Here is an 18,846-nt window from a genome sequence, read left to right on the forward strand (position 1 = left end):
TGATTCATTCAAATACACTCAAGTGACAAAAGTCATGGGACAGCAATATGTACTTACACAGATGGCAGTAGTATCATGTAAACTAATTATGAAAGAGTAATGCATTGGCAAAGCTGTCATTTGTATTCAAGTGTTTCATGTGAAAAGTTTTGCGACGTGATTATAGCTGCAGGACAGGAATTAACAGACTTTGAACATGCAATGGTACTTGGAGCTAGATGCATGGGATACTCCATTTTGGAAATTGTTAGGGAATTCAGTATTCTGAGAGCCACAGTGTCAATAGTGTGCTGAGAATAGCAAACTTCGGGCATTTCCTCTCTCCGTGGACAATGTAGTGGCCAATGGGCTTCACTTAAAAACTGAGAGCAGTGGCGTTTGTGCATAGTTGTCAATTCTAACAGACAGCAACACTGCATGAAATAACCACAGAAATAAATGTGGGATGTATGACGAATGTATCCATTAAGACTGTGTGGCGAAATTTGGCTGCAGCATCTCTCCTGGACTTGTGGCCATATCAGTTGGGCCCTAGATGATTGGAAAAAGTTGTCCTGGTCAGATGATTCCCCATTTAAGTTGTCAAGAGCTGATGGTAGGGTTTGAATGTGGCACAGACCCGACGAGGCCATGGACCCAAGTTGTCAACAAGGCACTGTGGTGGCTCTATAATGGAGTGGGCTGTGTTTACATGGAATGGACTGGGTCACCTGGTCGAACGGAACTGATCATTGACTGGAAATGGTTATGTTTGGCTACTTGGAGACCATTTTCAGCAATTCATGGACTGCATGTTCCCAAACAATGATGGAATTTTTATGAATGACGGTTCGACATGTTGCTGGGCCAGTTATTCACAATTGGTGGAAGAACATTCTGGGCAATATCAATGAATGTTCTCTCCACCAGATCATCTGCCTTAAATCCCATTGAACATTTACAGGCCATAATAGAGATGTCAGTTCGTGCACTGAATCCTGCAGTGGCAACACATATGGAATTATGGAAGGCTGTAGAGGCTGCATGGGTTAATATTTCTGCAGGGGGATTCCAACAAAATGTCCGTGCTGCATCGAGTTGTTGCACTATGGCAGGTAAAAGGAAGTCCGACACAATATTAGAAGGTATCCCGTGACTTTTGTCATCTCAGTGCAGTAGTATTTCAGACCCTACTGAGGAAAGAGCCGATGTTTATGTGATATTTTCCTTTGAATCTACCTCTTATTGTGTTCATTTCCTCCTGAAACACCCTGTATATTTAAGAAAACTAACAAAAATAAACTGCTCAAAACCAGTTTTGCACTACTTACATATCTGCATATGTATGTAGGGCTTAGATTCAAGGGGAGTGGGGAGCAAAAGAATAACTCTTAAGAAGCTTCACTGTGAAATAAAAGTAAAACAGTAACCAAAATAAATGAATTCTGTCCATAAATGCACATCCATGAAACCAAAGTCTACTGTTGGGTATCATCCAGTGTCATGTTACTCCACCCCATCATACTTCCTCCTTGGCTCACTTTCCTGTTGTTCTGGCTCAGCCCCATCCAGCTCACAGTTGCTGGCACTCCTGAGATTGTTTAGTATGTGAAGAGGTCCCTGTGATAACTCATGGCAAGTTTTAACAGGCTCAGGCATGCTCAATCAGCTTCTCATAAGGCAGATACTGCAGGATGTTCCATTTGGTTCATCCCTGCCTCTTGGAGAAAGGTAATCGCAAGGTGGGCACAGTGTACTCATACATTATAGTCTCTAAATATGAACCTGCTGCTAAAATTTTGACTGTAGAGCTGGATAAAATGTTGGTGCATGCTGCTCTGTACTACATATTACTGTAACCAGTCTACTTATTGTACAGAATGGTCTAGATAAAAGTAGCCCATGTAAGTATAAAGGAAATGCTGTGAAATTACAGAAAGGAAGAGCTGAAATGGACTTACCATTTATTTCCAATGAAAAATGCATTTACAGAAGATGTTGAAAGTGATCCCCTGCAACATCAATACACAGCTACGCACTTCTAAACATAGGCAGATACATCTGACGTGAAGTTTGGATATTGATGGCAGCACATCATGGTTGTGTTGTCTTTCAGTTCCTGTATTGTGTGTGGATTTGTTTGATAGATCTTGCTCTTCCAATGTCCTCACAGGAAAAGATCACTTGTTGTTAGATCTAGCGAGTGTGGTGGCCATAAATGTTTGCTGACAGTTCATTCCTCAGTGAAGACATTGTGGACTCGTCCCAGGGATACCTTAGACATACAGCATGTTGCCCCATCTTGCTGCAAGAAGCAGTATTGTCTTTCATATTCAGTGAGTTGACCACAAAATGTATCAAAAATTTCCATATGTGCAACTGTGTTGAGGGTAATGTCAAAAAAATATCAGTCCAATGATGCTCGTTCCTGTTACACTGCACCAAATGTCAATTTTTTCCATCATGGAGTGATTGTTGACCCGCAGTATTAGGGTTTTCCGTTGCCCAGTACTTTGTTTTCTGTGAATTCACATGACAGGAAAGATGAAACCATGGGTCATCATCACTCATGATGTAATGGAAAGGGTCTAATAAACTGTTGTTGGTGATACTCAAAAGCCATGTACAGTAATCTACACATCTCTAACTGTCGTACTGCCATAATTGCTGCGCAGCCATCACACCATATGGCTTCATATAAAGACTTTTCAATATCCGCTGGCAACTCCTCCTATTTACCTCCGCCTGTTGGGCCAGTTTTTGTGTAGACTTCTTTGGGCTCTGAATAATTTTTCAGCTGATGCTTGCAATAACTTCTGGTGTGCGAACTGAAAGAATTCTTTGTCATTTCACATTTTGCACAGATCCGTAGGTGTGCCAGTGTTTATATTGCTCTCTTTGCTGGTAGTCCTCTGTCCAGATACTCGACCCCAAAAATTTATCAAATTTCCTTAATTGAACCTGTTTTCACATATGCTTCCACAATTTCAAGTCTTTCTTCTCTTGACAAAGTCCTATTGCAGGTCACAAAGAGAAACATCTAACTTCACTGATGAAACTGAAATGCTGACAGAAGATTGCTAATAATCAATTATTGCATAAAACTGTCCATCATTGTAGCAGTTTGCTCTGTTTCAGTTGCCAAAACATTCCATTCACATTTTAAAGGGGAGTCAGGCTACGTTTAATGGCACCAGCGTGTACTATTCACAATATGTTTCAGAGAATAATATCTCTGTCGTGAGGTGGATTTTTGTCAGTTAATAAGGTGTGGATGTATTGTATGTAAGACTGTTGGGTAACCTGTGGCACTGTCTTTCAGTGCTCATAGGCTGTTTTTTCAGTCATCATAACATCACATACACTTTCATTGTTCTTATATTGCACAGCCTTCAAAATACTCTTGACAGTGATGAGACATGTCTGATTTTGATGATCCACATCCCTGGTGACCCCATAGGACTCTGTTTCTGAGGTGTGCACTGGACCTGGCTATCTTCACACTCTTCTTCAATGATTGTCAGGCATAAGACAAATACTGTGCTGTTCAGTGAAAATGGCCTGATGCCATTGATCCATGTTCTATCAGGTATTTCCTGCCCCCCTCTGTGCACACCACAAGGCTGGGAAGTTTGTACTGTTGTCTATAATGGTCGCCTGATGACCAAAATTAATTGTGTTGAGACTGTTGCATTCTGTCTGGGTCAACACCTCCCTCACTGTTGCCTCTAAACAGGCAGTGCACAGTTCTGTTGCCTTCTGCTTTAAGTACATATGAACCATACTCTGTGGTTAGCAATTATCAGCTGGTGGTGTTAATTGCAGGTGACCATTATGAGGGGGAACTTCAGTTAATTTTTTTTCTTAATAGTGATCGAATTACTAAATGATGTCACTAAGATGTACACCAAATCAGCGAGCAAATTCCAGGATGGATAACTACTCTTTACTGTGAAGTGACATTGTGGACACAGTCCAAATCTGAAATCGCCTTTGAAGGCATGTTAACAGACGGGACAATACAACAGCCATAGCGTCCCTTTTATGACTGGAGACATACTACGGTGGTTTGATAAGTGTGGTAAAAAAGGAAGAAAAGAGTTTTTTTTTGTAAACAACTCACCTTACTTCTTGACATAATCTCGTTTGAGGAATATACACTTGATCCAGTGATTCTGCATCTTTTCCATCCCATCGGGGAAAATAAGTTCTGTCAAACTCTGCAAAATACTCATTGACTGTAACGATCACTTCCTCATTTCATGAAAATTTCTTCCCAGCAATGCAAAGTTTTAAGTTAGGGAACAGGAAGAAGTCACTTGGGTGGATAACTGGTGTATAGGATGGTTGAGGAACCAACTGCAAGTCCAGTAAACTCACTTTTGCTATTGTCATTGCTGGTGTGTGGGATGTTACATTATCCTGGTGAAAGAGCACTCTTCTGTGGGCCAAACTTCAACAGTTTTCATCTAACACAAGTTTCAGATGATCAAACAATGAAGCATATAAGAGTCTAGTTATGGTTCTGCCTTTATCAAAGTAATATATGAGTATTATTTCTTGGGAATCCCAAAAAAATGTGGCCATCACCTTACCAGCTAACAAAATGGTCTTTGCCTTCTTCAGTGCAATTTCACCAGCCTTGACCCAATGTTTTGATTGCCATTTTGTGTCTGGTGTGTAGTGACAGATCCAGGTTTCATCAACAGTCACAAATTAGTGCAAAATGTTTTGCAGACTGCGATTACACATTGCCAGACATTGTGTTGAAAGTTCTGCCAGAAGCACTTTTGGTTGACTGTGAGCAATCGCGACACCCACTTCACACACTGCTTCTGCATAGTCAATTCTCCATGCACAATATTATGCCCTCACTTGGTTGAGATGCCTACAATCTCAGCAATTTCATGAATTTTTATTTGGCAATCTTGCATTATCATGTCATTGATTTTGTCAGTGGTTTCTTTTGTGGTGACTTCAGTTGCATGGCTGGAGCATGCTTTGTCTTTGGTGCTTGTGCAATTGCGTTTAAATTCGTTAACCTAAAAACAAATGGTCTGCAGGGATGTTGCAGAGTTTATGTTAACTTCATCCTATTGAGCAAACATCTCTTTTCTCCATTATCAAACGCACTCTGACCAATTCAGAAGGCTGTTAACAATCAAGTGTATGCTGTACAGTGTTGAATGACCCTGGGAATAATCAAGCTTAAATCAACTATGAAGGTGCAACAAAAGTGTTCCATTCCTTAATGGAAATTTACCAGACTAACCATGAAGGTTTTATTGTTTTTATTTACATGACATGAAATCTGCAATCGTAAGAATATCTCATTTCATCTTTTTAACAGAAAATGCTTCAGGAAATATGTAAAGGGAGAGGGGTAATCACCATTCTTCATCTGCAGCTGTGGAAATATTGGAGCAACTTTTGCAGTAACGAACTGTCTAACACATTCCTCTCTATATATTTTCTAACAGAATTTTGCCCTAGAGATCTGATCTACTTCTGAAGCTGTAGTATCATTGCATTAGTAATCATTACTGGTTGTTATTTCTGATTCCTTTCTGGCATGTAGTATGTTTCTCTTGGCACAGATTTCTGAATAACTTTCTCTCATTTATGTAGTCTTTGCCTTTCTCCAAACCACTGAGTACCCTGTTGTGACAACAGAAAACCACAAGATGCTTGAAGATTTAAATATATTAACATCTCTTTATTCATAAGTCTTGTTCAAAAAATGGTTCAAATGGCTCTGAGCACTATGGGACTTAACATCTGAGGTCATCAGTCCCCTAGAACTTAGAACTGCTTAAAGCTAACTAACCTAAGGACATCACACACATCCATGCCCGAGGCAGGATTCGAACCTGCGACCGTAGCGGTCGCGCGGTTCCAGACTGAAGCGCCTAGAACTGCTCGGCCACACTAGCCAGCAAGTCTTGTTCCTATTGTTACTGTTTTGGCAGTTGATGAAAAGATGATCTTCTCCTGTCCCATTTATTAGTAAGATTACAGTTACTTATACATTCTTGTTTAATGAAATACATATTGCCATACTACTACATTTAAAGTTTATTTTAATTCTTCTGTGAAAGCCTAAATTCATTTTTATAAGAACAAAAATAATCAATTATTAACAATGTAATGTAATTGGGTAGATTAAAAAAAAAATCTACTTGCTAAGTGGCGGCAGGAGAACACACACACACACACACACACACACACACACACACACACACACACACACACACACAAAGGTTTAACTTATGCAAGCTTTATGAGCCAATGGCTCTTTCTTCTGGCAGAAGATTTGAAGGGGAAGGAAGACAGATGAAGGTAAACGACTGGAGAGGATTAGAAAAAGGGGTATGGTTTGGAAAAGTCACCCAGAACCCTGGGTCAGGGGAGACTTACTGGACAGGATGAGAAGGAAAGACTAATTGTTGGGGACTGCATTGGATGAGATTTGAAAACCTGAGAACTTAAAAGTGGAAGACAGGCTAATATTCAAGACAGAGATTAGTGCAGAAACATTGTGCACGAGTTAATAAGAGTGAAAAGCTAAGTGCATTGTATGAAACAGTGTTGGCAGGGGGGGATGGTGAAAAATAGACAGGTCAAAACATGAAAGATGTAGAAAACTAAAATGGAATGAAGGAAGGATTAGTTACTGTGAATAAATGCTGAGATGGAGGAAATTAATGTAAATTAAGGCCAGGTGGTTGGCAAGACCCAAGGACATGTTGTATCGCTAGTTCCCACCCGTGGAGTTCTGAGAAACTGCTATCTGGGGGAAGAACCCAGAGAGTGCATGTGGTGAAACAGACACTGTGGTCATGACTGTCATGTAGTAGAGCATGCTTCGCAACAGGATGCAGTATGTTGCTGGTATACACCCTTTGCCCACGCCCATTCAATTCATCCTGACTGATGATAACTGGGTGGTAGTCATATCGATGTAACAGGCCGAACAGTGTATACATTAAAGCTGATACGTGATGTGTTGTTTCACAGGTGGCTCTCCCTTTGATAGTATATGTTTTGTCAGTGATAGGGCTGGTATAGGTGGTGGCAGGAGGGTGCAAAGGACAAATCTTGCAGCAGGCATGGTCACAGAGGTAGGAGCCATAAGGCAGGGAGATGGATGCAGAAAGAGCATAGGGCCTGAAAAGAATATTGGGAAGATTGGGAAAGCAACAGAAAGCTATTCTAGGAGTGGTGGGTAAAATCTCAGACTGAATGGATCTCATTTCAGTGCAAGATTTTAGGAAGTCGTGGCCTTGTCAGAGGAGTTGAGTAATACATTCCAGACCAGGATAATAATGAGTGACCAGTGGTGTGCTCCGAAGTTGTTTTTTGGAGGGATCAGCAGTACCAGGACTGGATGTAATGGCTCAGGAAATCTGCTTTTGAACTAGACTTTTGGGATAATTAGGTCCAGTGAAGGCTGAGGTGAGAATGGTGGTGTATTGCAGTGAAGAGTCTGCATTAGAACAAATATGTTTGCCTCGAACACAAAGGCTATATGGGAGGAAATGTTTGACGTGGAAAGGATGGCAAGTGTCAAAATGTAAGTACTGTTTAATGTGAACAGAAGTGCATAGAAGGCCTTCAGTGTGGATGAGATCAACATCATGGAAAGTGGAATAGGATTTGGAATAGGACCATGTGAAATTTAATTGGGAGATGGTATTAAAGAGATTCCAGGAATTTTAACAGGTCAACCTCCATGTGACAAAGATGTCATCAATGTATCTAAAACAAACCAGAGCCTGAAGGCTTATGGATCCCAGAAAATCTGCCTCTAAGAGATCCATGAAAAGATTGGTCTAGGAAGGATCCATCCTGGTTCCCTTGGCTGTAACCCTGATTTGTTTGTATGTCTGCTTCTCAAAGATGAAGTAACTGTTGGTAAGTACAAACCTGATTACGGTGAACAAGGTGGATGCTGATTGAGGAAATGTTCAGCAGCAGTCTGACCACGTGCATGGAGGATGTTGGTATAGAGGGGGATGGGATCAGTGGTGACAAGCAGGGTGTGTAGTGAGAGTGGGACAGACATGGATTTCAGATGATCCAGGAAATGGTTGGTAGCTTTGATATAGGAGGGAAGTCTTTGTACTATGGGTTGAAGGTGTTGAGCAACTAAGGCAGATGTACTTTTGGTGGGTGCCTTGAAGTCAGCAACTGTAGGATGGCCAGTATGATTGTGTTTGTGGTCTTAGAAAGAAGGTAAAAGGCGGATATCCGTGGTTTGGGTAGGGTAAGAAGTTCTATGGGTTGAGGTGTAAGTCCTTTTGAGGGGCCTGAGGTTTTTAGGGGGGACTACAAATAAATTTGAATCACAGGATGGGATCTTGATGGTAGATGGTCTTTGTAAAGTTATCATACAGCTGCCGTACACCCTCACTAACATACTTCTTTTGGTCAAGTACCACAGTGGTAGATTCATTGTCTGCTGGGAGGATAATGATGGAATCATCAGGTATTAGGGAATGTAGAGCCTGGAGTTCTGCAGAGGGCAGGTTAGTGTCATCTTGTAGGTACCTGAGGAAGGGTTGTGAAGCAACACTGGGTGGATCAAATTGAGATTGTGGTTGGAACTGCTCAAGGCAAGTTTCAATGTCAGGTTCGCTGTCGGAAAGGTTTTGGGGTGGGATTGCAAAGTGACATTTCCAGTTGAAATTAAGTGTAAAGGAAAATAGGTCTTTCACCAAAGCAGCATTTTTAAATATATAATTAGGGTTGAAAGTGAGATTTTTTGGTGAAATGCAGTACTATTGTGACTGGTTCTTGTGAGTATGAGTTATTATTGGTGTGGGAGAGTGGTGAAGGCTGTTGGATGTTGGCCAAGCTCTGTTTGTAGGACAGGAATGGTGGTTGATTGTGTGGCTGATTGGGGAACTGCAGAGGGACAGGAAGGAAAACACCACTGTCGATGTAGTTTAGGAGAAGGTGGGATATCTTTTTGAGGTGAAATTTGGCATGTTGCTGCAGTCTGAATTTGGCTTGCTCACCTTAATCATCTTTATACTTACCAATAATTACTTCACGTTTGAGAGACAGACATACAAACAGATCAGGGGTATGACCACGGGAACCAGGATGGCTCCTTTCTGTGCCATCCTTTTCATGGGTTGCATGGAGGGGACTTGCCTCGGTTCCAGAAGCCTTGAGCCCCTGGTTTGATTTAGATACATTGATGACATCTTTTCCATTTGGACACATGGTGAGGCTGACCTTTTATAGTTCCTGGAATCTCTTAATACCTTCTCCAAGTTAAATTTCACATGGTGCTGTTCTGAATCTCTTGCCACTTTCCTTGAAGCTGATTTCATCCTCATATCACACCTATATGAGTCCTCTAACTGACAAAACATGCACTATCAAAGGGCGAGCGACCTGTGAAACAGCACATGTCATACCACCTGTTATGTAAACACTATTTGGCCTTTTACATGGACATAACTACCACCCAGTTATCAGTCAGGATGAAGGGGCATAGGCAGAAGGTGTATACCAGCAACACACAGTATCCTGTTACAAAGCCTGCTTGTGACCTCAGTGCCTGTTTCACTACACGCGCCATCTGGATTCTTCCTGCAGACACCACTTTCTCAGAACTCTGCTGGTGGGAACTAGTGCTACAACATGTTCTCGCCGCCCACCTGGCCTTAATTTACATGAATTTCTTCTATGTCCACGTTTCTTCACAGTAACTACTCCTTTCTTCACTCCATTTTAATTTCTACATCTTTCATTTTCTGACCTGTCTATTTTTCGCCTTGGTTACATACAATGCACTTAGCTTTTCACTCTTATTAACTAGTGCACATTGTTTCAGTAGTAATCTCTCTCTTGCAACATTTTTATAATGTTCTGATTGTGTGTTCTCTTCTCAGGCTTTGTACTACTACCTAGGATTTGACACCCATGTACGAGAGGTGTTCAATAAGTAATTCAACACATTTTTTTCATCAGCCAATTTCAATTGAAAAAAATGTGGAATTTGTCTTGGGACATTGTGGAATATTCCCGCTTCAGCCTTTGTAGTTTCATGAAGTTCCGATAACCTTCAAAATGAATCTGTAACGGAGGTGTGTTCCAAATACAGAGCTATCACTTAGTTTCTTTTGGAGGAAAACCAGAGCATCACAGATATTCAAGGCACTTGCAGGATGTCTGTGGAGACCTTGACTGAACAATTGCAAAAAGATCACACAAACCTGTCCGATCTCGTGCATGTGAGCAGAGCTGTGACTCTTGCAGTTTTGGAACATGCAGACACTCTCACTCAAGGTGATCAACAAATCACAACCAAGCACCTTGCTACACAACTGGACGTCTTTGTTTGTAGTGCTGACACCCTCGTCCACCAGTTGGGATACTCAAAAGTTAGTGCCCACTGGGATCCACACCGCTTAGCAGAAGACCATAAAGAGTGGCGAAGGGCCATATGTGCAGAATTTCTTCTGCATTATGAAGCTGATTAAGACAATTTTTTGTCAAACATCATCACAGGTGTTGAGACATGGCTCATTTACTTAGAACCAGAAACGAAATGGCAATTTATGGAGCGGTGCTACACTACCTCTCCTCCAAAGAAAAAGTTCAAAGCCACACCCTCAGTCAGTAAAGTTGTGGCTATGATCTTCTAGGACTGGGACTGTTTTATTCCTTCCTTGTGATGCAATGATCAACTCTGCACGGAAAAGTACTGTGCTGTCCTCAGGTAACTGAAGAAATTATTTCACTGTGTTCATCACTACAAAAATGCAAATGTACTTCACCTTCTTCATAACAGCACAAGGCCACACACAAGTCTGCACATCTGAGAGGATCTCACAAAACTTCATTGGACTATTATTCCTCATCTACTCTACAGGCAAATCTCACACCTTCCGACTTCCATCTGTTTGGCCCATTGGGGAATGCATTCAGCGGGAAGCAGTACATGGATGAGGGATAGGTTATTGACGCAGTAAGATGTTGGCTCTGACATCGACCAGTAGATTGATACCGTGCGGGCATACATGTCCTGTCAGTAAGGTGGCGTAAGGCCTTCGATTGAATAGAGGTTATGTTGGAAAATACTGTTTTGTATTGAAAAGAGTGGGGAGGATGTGGTGTGTTGGAATCCTGAATAAAACCAACCTGAATTGGAAAAAAAATTGTTACATTACATACTGAATGCCACTTGTAGTTTCAGGAAATATGTTTTTGTACCTGGCAGAAAACAATTTTGCAGGGCTGTCTTGATTCATGGTGTCAAACTGAGTGAGGATTGCCTGTAATTGTCACATTCATCTTGGGGATGATCAGTTTGGGTTCCTGAGAAATGTAGAAACACCTGAGGCAAAGTTATATTTTGAAGCTTTGTAAAGCACTTCTAATACAATTTGAAATTATTATCAATTTCTGTTGGGAAGTGCAGTCCAAAACAGAAAATTGTCTGTAATATCTGCATATCCTTTCTCTTTTCCAGAAATCTGTAAATTTACTTATTTTGGTGTAGATTAAAGTTCCTTGGTGGCATGTGCAGCATTGAACTCTCATAACCTGAAATTGCTTTTGTTAGTAGTCATACAGTTCAAAGGGGAACACCACATTGCAAAATTTTTCATGAATGCACATTTACTAAAATTAGGCATTTTCATTGGTGTGACAACCAGTATCTGTCAATTGAAAGTTCTTTATGTACTGTTCCACCTGTAAATCTAGCTACAGCTATTCTGCTGATTTTCATTCAGGACAATGTCATTAAGCAATCAAATAAAACACCCTTACTTCTTGGTGTTATAAACAAGAATAACATTCAGTGGTCAGATTATCTACACAGTCCATTCTTGTTGTCTATACTTAGTTCATTTGTACATAACATTACTTTACAGTCCACTAATGTACATTCAGTATTTAGTGACACTGAACCTAACCGTCAGTTTATTAAAATTAATGCAGTATGTCATTATCTGTTGCACAAATGTGTCCTGTTATTCACAGTAGAACAGTTAACAAAATGCTAGTCTTATGCAGCCTGAAGTAAACATTACTATACACAGTAAGTTACTGGTTTTCATTAATGGAAATACCACAAAAATGCTAATGTGAGCAAAATTTTAAGTGTACTTTCATTTAGCTGTCAGTTTGATGGTAACAGTACACAGACTTTTTACACAAGTCTTATCGTCTTGCATCTAACCGTGTACTCATTATCCGTAGGCCATACTTATGTGATTGCTGGACGTAGACTAATGATTTTTGGGATGAGAGGGGTACCCACTGACTGGTGTGATGATTTTCTGTGATTGTGAGAACACCATTGTATTTTATAAAATTGTGGAGTGGAAATTTTGCTAAAGCAGATACTCTATAGCTTTCAAGAAGAACTAGCTTCAACTAAAATATTTTATTAACAAAGTAAAAAACATTGCTGACTAAATTGTATACCTCCACTGTAAATTACCTATGTACAAGTAAAGGTGCCATATTTGAAACTAACTGTTACTTGTGGCTGCACTTACACATTAGTAGCATTGTTATGATGAGTAATGGCGAGAAAGTAAGCAATTAATTTGTAAATATCTGCATATACAGGGTGTCCCATTTATCTTAAGCACCCTAAACAACTGTTTGTCCAGGTGCAAATTACAAAACGTTTCAAGCAAATGTTCTTTAGCCATCGGGGGACATCACTCAGCATGATTCCTTTGTTGTAGCTTTGTTTTTTACAAAGATATGAACAGTGGTATGACCTTTTTAAATGGCAGCCTGTATTTTTTATTTGTCGCTTCATTTCCTCTCCTAAAGACTTAAACAAAAATGTATTGCAGTGTATCATTCACTGAAACACAACATAATTAATTACATAACACAACATTGATTTTGAGCCTGGGATCACAAACTTGTCCACTTGCTGGAGTTGTCAGAAAACAAATGAAAACCAAGTAAAAACATAACACAAATTTGACTTTGAGTCTCCTGTACCATTGCCCAGGAGTAGAACATTCATAGGTGCTCATAGTGGTGACCCTGGACACTGATACACTGGTGCACTCGTTGCATGAAAGAATTATGTACTTCTTCCAGTGTTGCCTGCTGAAGAGAATTAAAAGAAAGCATGATACATTCCTGCATGTCCTCTGGAGTTGTTGGAATATCGTGATAGACAACGTCTTTAATACATCCCCAAAGAAAAAAAAGTCCAGAGGATTTAAATCAGGAGACCTAGCAAGCCAAGTAACTGTTCCTCCTCAACCAGTCCATCTGGCAGGATACCTTCAGTTCAGAACACGACGTGCACGTAAGGCATTATGTGCTGGACATCCATCGTGTTGATACCACATAAGCATTATGGCTCTTAGCAGCACTTCATCCAGAAGAGGAGGAAGAACTCATCTGAGAGAGATGGTGTACACTATGCTGTTTAGACTACCATTGATGAAATAAGGGTTCCAAGCATCCCACACCAGACATTAAACCGAGCGAGGTGGCACAGTGGTTAGACACTGACTCGCATTCGGGAGGACGACGGTTCAATCCCAGTCTTTACTGTACGTCTACTCCACACAACAATGTTTAAAAGGACTAAACTACTATACTAAATTTACCTGTACATCAGAAAACAGTACTGCAATTACTGTTCTACTAACTTACATCCACCATAGATAAGTAGCATTTCTACCTTCTCTTCATTGGTGTACATTCAACTCACACAACTCTTTAACTGATGATGTGTGTGCATTCTACTTATGTTTGCATTTGTCCTCTGTCAATGTCAGCATGTGGATGTGTTCCATTACCTAGAGTACCTGCACCAGTGCTGGGAGCATCAGCGTCAATGTTGTGTTATGTAATTAATGACATTGTGTTTCAGTGAATGGTACACTGTGATACATTTTTGAATAAGTCTTCTGGAGAGGAAATGGATTACCAAATAAAAAATATAGGGTGCTATTTAAAAAAGTCATACCGCTGTTCATATCTTTGTAAAAAGCAAAGCTACAACCAAGGCAATCATGCTGATTGGTGTCCCCCTGATGGCTAAAGAACATTTGCTTGAAGCATTTTGTAATTTGCATCTGGACAAACAGTTATTATGGTGGTCAAGTAAATGGGACACCCTGTATAGTGGCAAAAATAGTCAATTTCTGACAATATGAAGTAATTGGATAGATAAAAAATCTGCTCACCAAGTGACGGCATTTTTTTGTTGTTGTATTAGTCCATGTGGCAATCATTCCTTCTTATGTAACCCCCTGGTCAGTGGTCAGTCTACATTGTCATCTGTCTTGTTGAAACTGCATCTGTTTTCTACCTTATGTGCTAGTCCATTCATTTATTTATTTGTACCACCCTGCTGCCACTTGGTTAATAGATTTTTTATCTATCCAGTTACTTTGCATATATAGTGGTGTGTGTGTGTGTGTGTGTGTGTGTGTGTGTGTGTGTGTGTGTGTTGCCAGTATATAGGTACATAATTAACAAGTTTGTATTATTTTGCTGTATGACAAATCTTAGTTAAAAAATACTAAAAGCTCAAAAATTTTTATTCCTTATCAATTATGAGGGCAGTTCAATAAGTAATGCAACACATTTTTTGTCTTAAACAGGGGTTGTTTTATTCAGCATTGAAATACACCAGGTTATTCTCCATTCAATGCTACGGCCTTACGCCACCTTGAAATGAGGGCCTGTATGCCTGCACGGTACCATTCCACTGGTTGATGTCGGAGCCAACGTCGTACTGCATCAATAACTTCTTCATCATCCGCGTAGTGCGTCCGACGGATTGCGTCCTTCATTGGGTCAAACATGTGGAAATCCGACGGTGCGAGATCGGGGCTGTAGGGTGCATGAGGAAGAACAGTCCACTGAAGTTTTGTGAGCTCCTCTCGGGTGCGAAGACTTGTGTGAGGTCTTGCATTGTCATGAAGAAGGAGAAGTTTGTTCTGATTTTTGTGCCTACGAACACGCTGAAGTCGTTTCTTCAATTTCTGAAGAGTAGCACAATACACTTCAGAGTTGATCGTTTGACCATGGGGAAGGACATCAAACAGAATAACCCCTTCAGCGTCCCAGAAGACTGTAACCATGACTTTACCGGCTGAGGGTATGGCTTTAAACTTTTTCTTGGTAGGGGAGTGGGTGTGGCGCCACTCCATTGATTGCCGCTTTGTTTCAGGTTTGAAGTGATGAACCCATGTTTCATCGCCTGTAACAATCTTTGACAAGAAATTGTCACCCTCAGCCACATGACGAGCAAGCAATACCGCACAGATGGTTCTCCTTTGCTCTTTATGGTGTTCGGTTAGACAACGAGGGACCCAGCGGGAACAAACCTTTGAATATCCCAACTGGTGAACAATTGTGACAGCACTACCAACAGAGATGTCAAGTTGAGCACTGAATTGTTTGATGGTGATCCGTCGATCATCTCGAATGAGTGTGTTCGCACGCTCTGCCATTGCAGGAGTCACAGCTGTGCACGGCCGGCCCGCACGCGGGAGATCAGACAGTCTTGCTTGACCTTGCGGCGATGATGACACACGCTTTGCCCAATGACTCACCATGCTTTTGTCCACTGCCAGATCACCGTAGACATTCTGCAAGCGCCTATGAATATCTGAGATGCCCTGGTTTTCCGCCAAAAGAAACTCTATCACTGCCCGTTGTTTGCAACGCACATCCGTTACAGACGCCATTTTAACAGCTCTGTACAGCGCTGCCACCTGTCGGAAGTCAATGAAATTATACGAGACGAAGCGGGAATGTTTGAAAATATTCCACAAGAAATTTCCGGTTTTTTCAACCAAAATTGGCCGAGAAAAAAAATGTGTTGCATTACTTATTGAACTGCCCTCGTATTTATTGCACAAACTTAACACACACTACACTCGTTCGTCCTCTGTTAGAATATTGCTGCGCGGTGTGGGATCCTTACCAGGTGGGATTGACGGAGGACATCGAAAGGGTGCAAAAAAGGGCAGCTCGTTTTGTATTATCACGTAATAGGGGAGAGAGTGTGGCAGATATGATACGCGAGTTGGGATGGAAATCATTAAAGCAAAGACGTTTTTCGTCGCGGCGAGATCTATTTACGAAATTTCAGTCACCAACTTTCTCTTCCGAATGCGAAAATATTTTGTTGAGCCCAACCTACATAGGTAGGAATGATCATCAAAATAAAATAAGAGAAATCAGAGCTCGAACAGAAAGGTTGAGGTGTTCGTTTCTCCTGCGCGCTGTTCGGGAGTGGAATGGTAGAGAGATAGTATGATTGTGGTTCGATGAACCGTCTGCCAAGCACTTAAATGTGAATTGCAGAGTAATCATGTAGATGTAGATGTAGAGTTGTATAAACAACATTTTTAGTCTCGTCTCCTTCTGCAAAGACGTAAAGATTTTGTGGCAGCTGGATACAGGTGAGCATGACACAGATTTTCCATGAGAGAAAGGTGATTTTACTATATGCACACTGGCAAATTTGAGTTTTTACCATTGGACTATATTTATGGTCATTCCAAAAGCAGTTTTTATTCAGAATTGAAATGGCAAATTTTTCAGTATAATTAGGATTCGTGAAATCAAAACACTTTCTCCTTTAGCTGTGACACTGATTATAATAGCCCTAACAGTATTTTGGCCCAGATATGTAACTTGTAAGTGTGCAATGTTATGCGCTCTGGTCACATCAAGATTTCTCCTTAAGAGGACCAGAACACTAACCTTTAACCTCAATTTATATGAAGGCACTCCTCACAATTTCAATTAGTGAAAGAACTCTGTAGGGTATGAGGTGACTTGTTCAGTCAAATATTCCACAATATCTCCTTCTCCTTGTGACTTTTTTTTTTTCATTTATCTCTCCTACAAATTCGTTAGTCAGCACCAAAACTGTCCACCAGGAACCATTCTTTATTTCCCATATTCACTTGCAGTTCAAGATAAAATTAGCTACCCCACCTTCTCTTAGCTGAACAGTGGTGTTTCCCTTCCTGTCCCTCTGCAGCTCCCTAAACAGCCACACCATCAAACACCACTTCTCTCCTACAAACCGAGCTTGGCCAGCCTCTTTGACATCCGGCAGCCTTCACCACTGTCTTCCAGACCAAGAATAACCCATAATCACAAGAACCAGTCACAACAGTACAGTGTCCTCAGCCTCTCATCTAAACCACTCCCCCCCTCCTGAATTATCTATATTATCTAAGGCTCTTACTTTCAGCCCTAAACCTGCATTTTATCATGCTGCTTTGGTGAAGGACCAACTTTCCTTCACATGTAATCTCAACTGGAAATATCACTTTGCAAACCAAATCCAAACCCCTTGCAACAGCAAATCTGACACTGAACCCTGCCTTGAACAGTTCCAGTCACAATATCAACTTGATCCACACTACTTCCTCAAAATCATTCCTTACAAACTTTCCAAGAACTCCTCACATCCAGCATTGCTTTGCAACCCTTCCTCAGGTCCCTACATGACCCTAACTTGTCCTCTGCAGAACTTCAGGCTGTACATTCCCTAATACCTGATGACTCCATCATTATTCTCCCAGCAGACAAAGGATCTACCACTGTGGTACTTCACCAAAAGGAGTATGTTAGAGAAGGTCTAGGCCAGCTGTCTGATAGCTCTACATTCAGTGTCTGCCGTCAAGATCCCATCCCTGTGATTCAAGCTGACTTGCAGTCCCTCCTTAAAACCTCAGGCCTCTCACAAGGATAAACACCTCAACCCGTAGAACTTCTTACCGCATCCAAACCATGGATCCCCACCTTTTACCTTCTTTCTAAGATCTACAAACACAATCATACTGGCCATCCTACAGTTGCTGGCTTCAAGGCACCCACCAAAAGTATATCTGCCTTAGTTGATCAACAACGGCAACCCATAGTACAAAGACTTCCCTCCTATGTCAAAGACACCAACCATTTCCTAGATCATCTGAAATCCATTTCTGTCCCACTCTCACTACACACCCTGCTTGTTCCCCTCTTTACCAACATCCTCCACATACGTGGTCAGACTGCTGCTGAACATTTCCTCAATCAGCATCCACCTTATTCCAAACCTATGACATCCTTCTTGTTCACCTTAACCAGCTTTGTACTTACCAACAATTACTTCATCTTTGAGAAGCAGACATACAAACAAATCAGGGGTACAGCCAAGGAAACTAGGATGGATCCTTTCTAAACCAGCCATTTCAAGGGTCACTTAGAGGCAGCTTTTCTGGGATCCATAAGCCATCAGGCCTTGTTTGTTTTAGATACATTGATGACATCTTTGTCACATGGACTCATGGTGAGGCTGATCTGTTAAAATTCCTGGAATCTCTTAATACCATCTCCCAATTAAATTTCACATGGTCCTATTCCAAATCCTATTCCACTATCTGTGATGTTGTTCTCATCCTCACCCAAGGCCTTCTACACACTTCTGTCCACAATAAACCTACTAACAAACAACAGTACTTACATTTTGACACTTGCCATCCTTTCCACATCAAACATTTTCTCCCATACGGCCTTGGTGTTTGAGGCAAATGTATTTGTTCTGATGCAGATTCTTTACAGCAATACACCACCATTCACACCTGAGCCTTCACTAGACCTAATTACCCCACCAGTCTAGTTCAAAAGCAGTTTTCCTGAGCCATCACATCCAGTCCTGGTACTGCTGATCCCTCCAAAAAACAACTTTGGAGCACAGCACCCGGTCACTCATTATTATCCTGGTCTGGAGTGTATTACTTAGCTACTTTGACAAGGGCATGACTTCCTAAAATCTTGCACTGAAAAGAGATCCATTCTGTCTGAGATTTTACCCACCACACCTAGAAGACCTTTTTGTCACTCTCC

General features: G+C 41.1%; 1 protein-coding gene across 3 annotated transcripts in view; it reads left to right on the plus strand.

Annotated features, from left to right (window-relative positions):
- LOC126253525 (beta-alanine-activating enzyme) overlaps nucleotides 1-18,846 on the plus strand; it is a 186,295-nt gene that overhangs the window by 30,767 nt on the left and 136,682 nt on the right. The gene's annotated exons all lie outside the window — the stretch shown is intronic.

Source organism: Schistocerca nitens, chromosome 4, assembly GCF_023898315.1.
Source record: "Schistocerca nitens isolate TAMUIC-IGC-003100 chromosome 4, iqSchNite1.1, whole genome shotgun sequence".
Lineage (NCBI taxonomy): Eukaryota > Metazoa > Arthropoda > Insecta > Orthoptera > Acrididae > Schistocerca > Schistocerca nitens.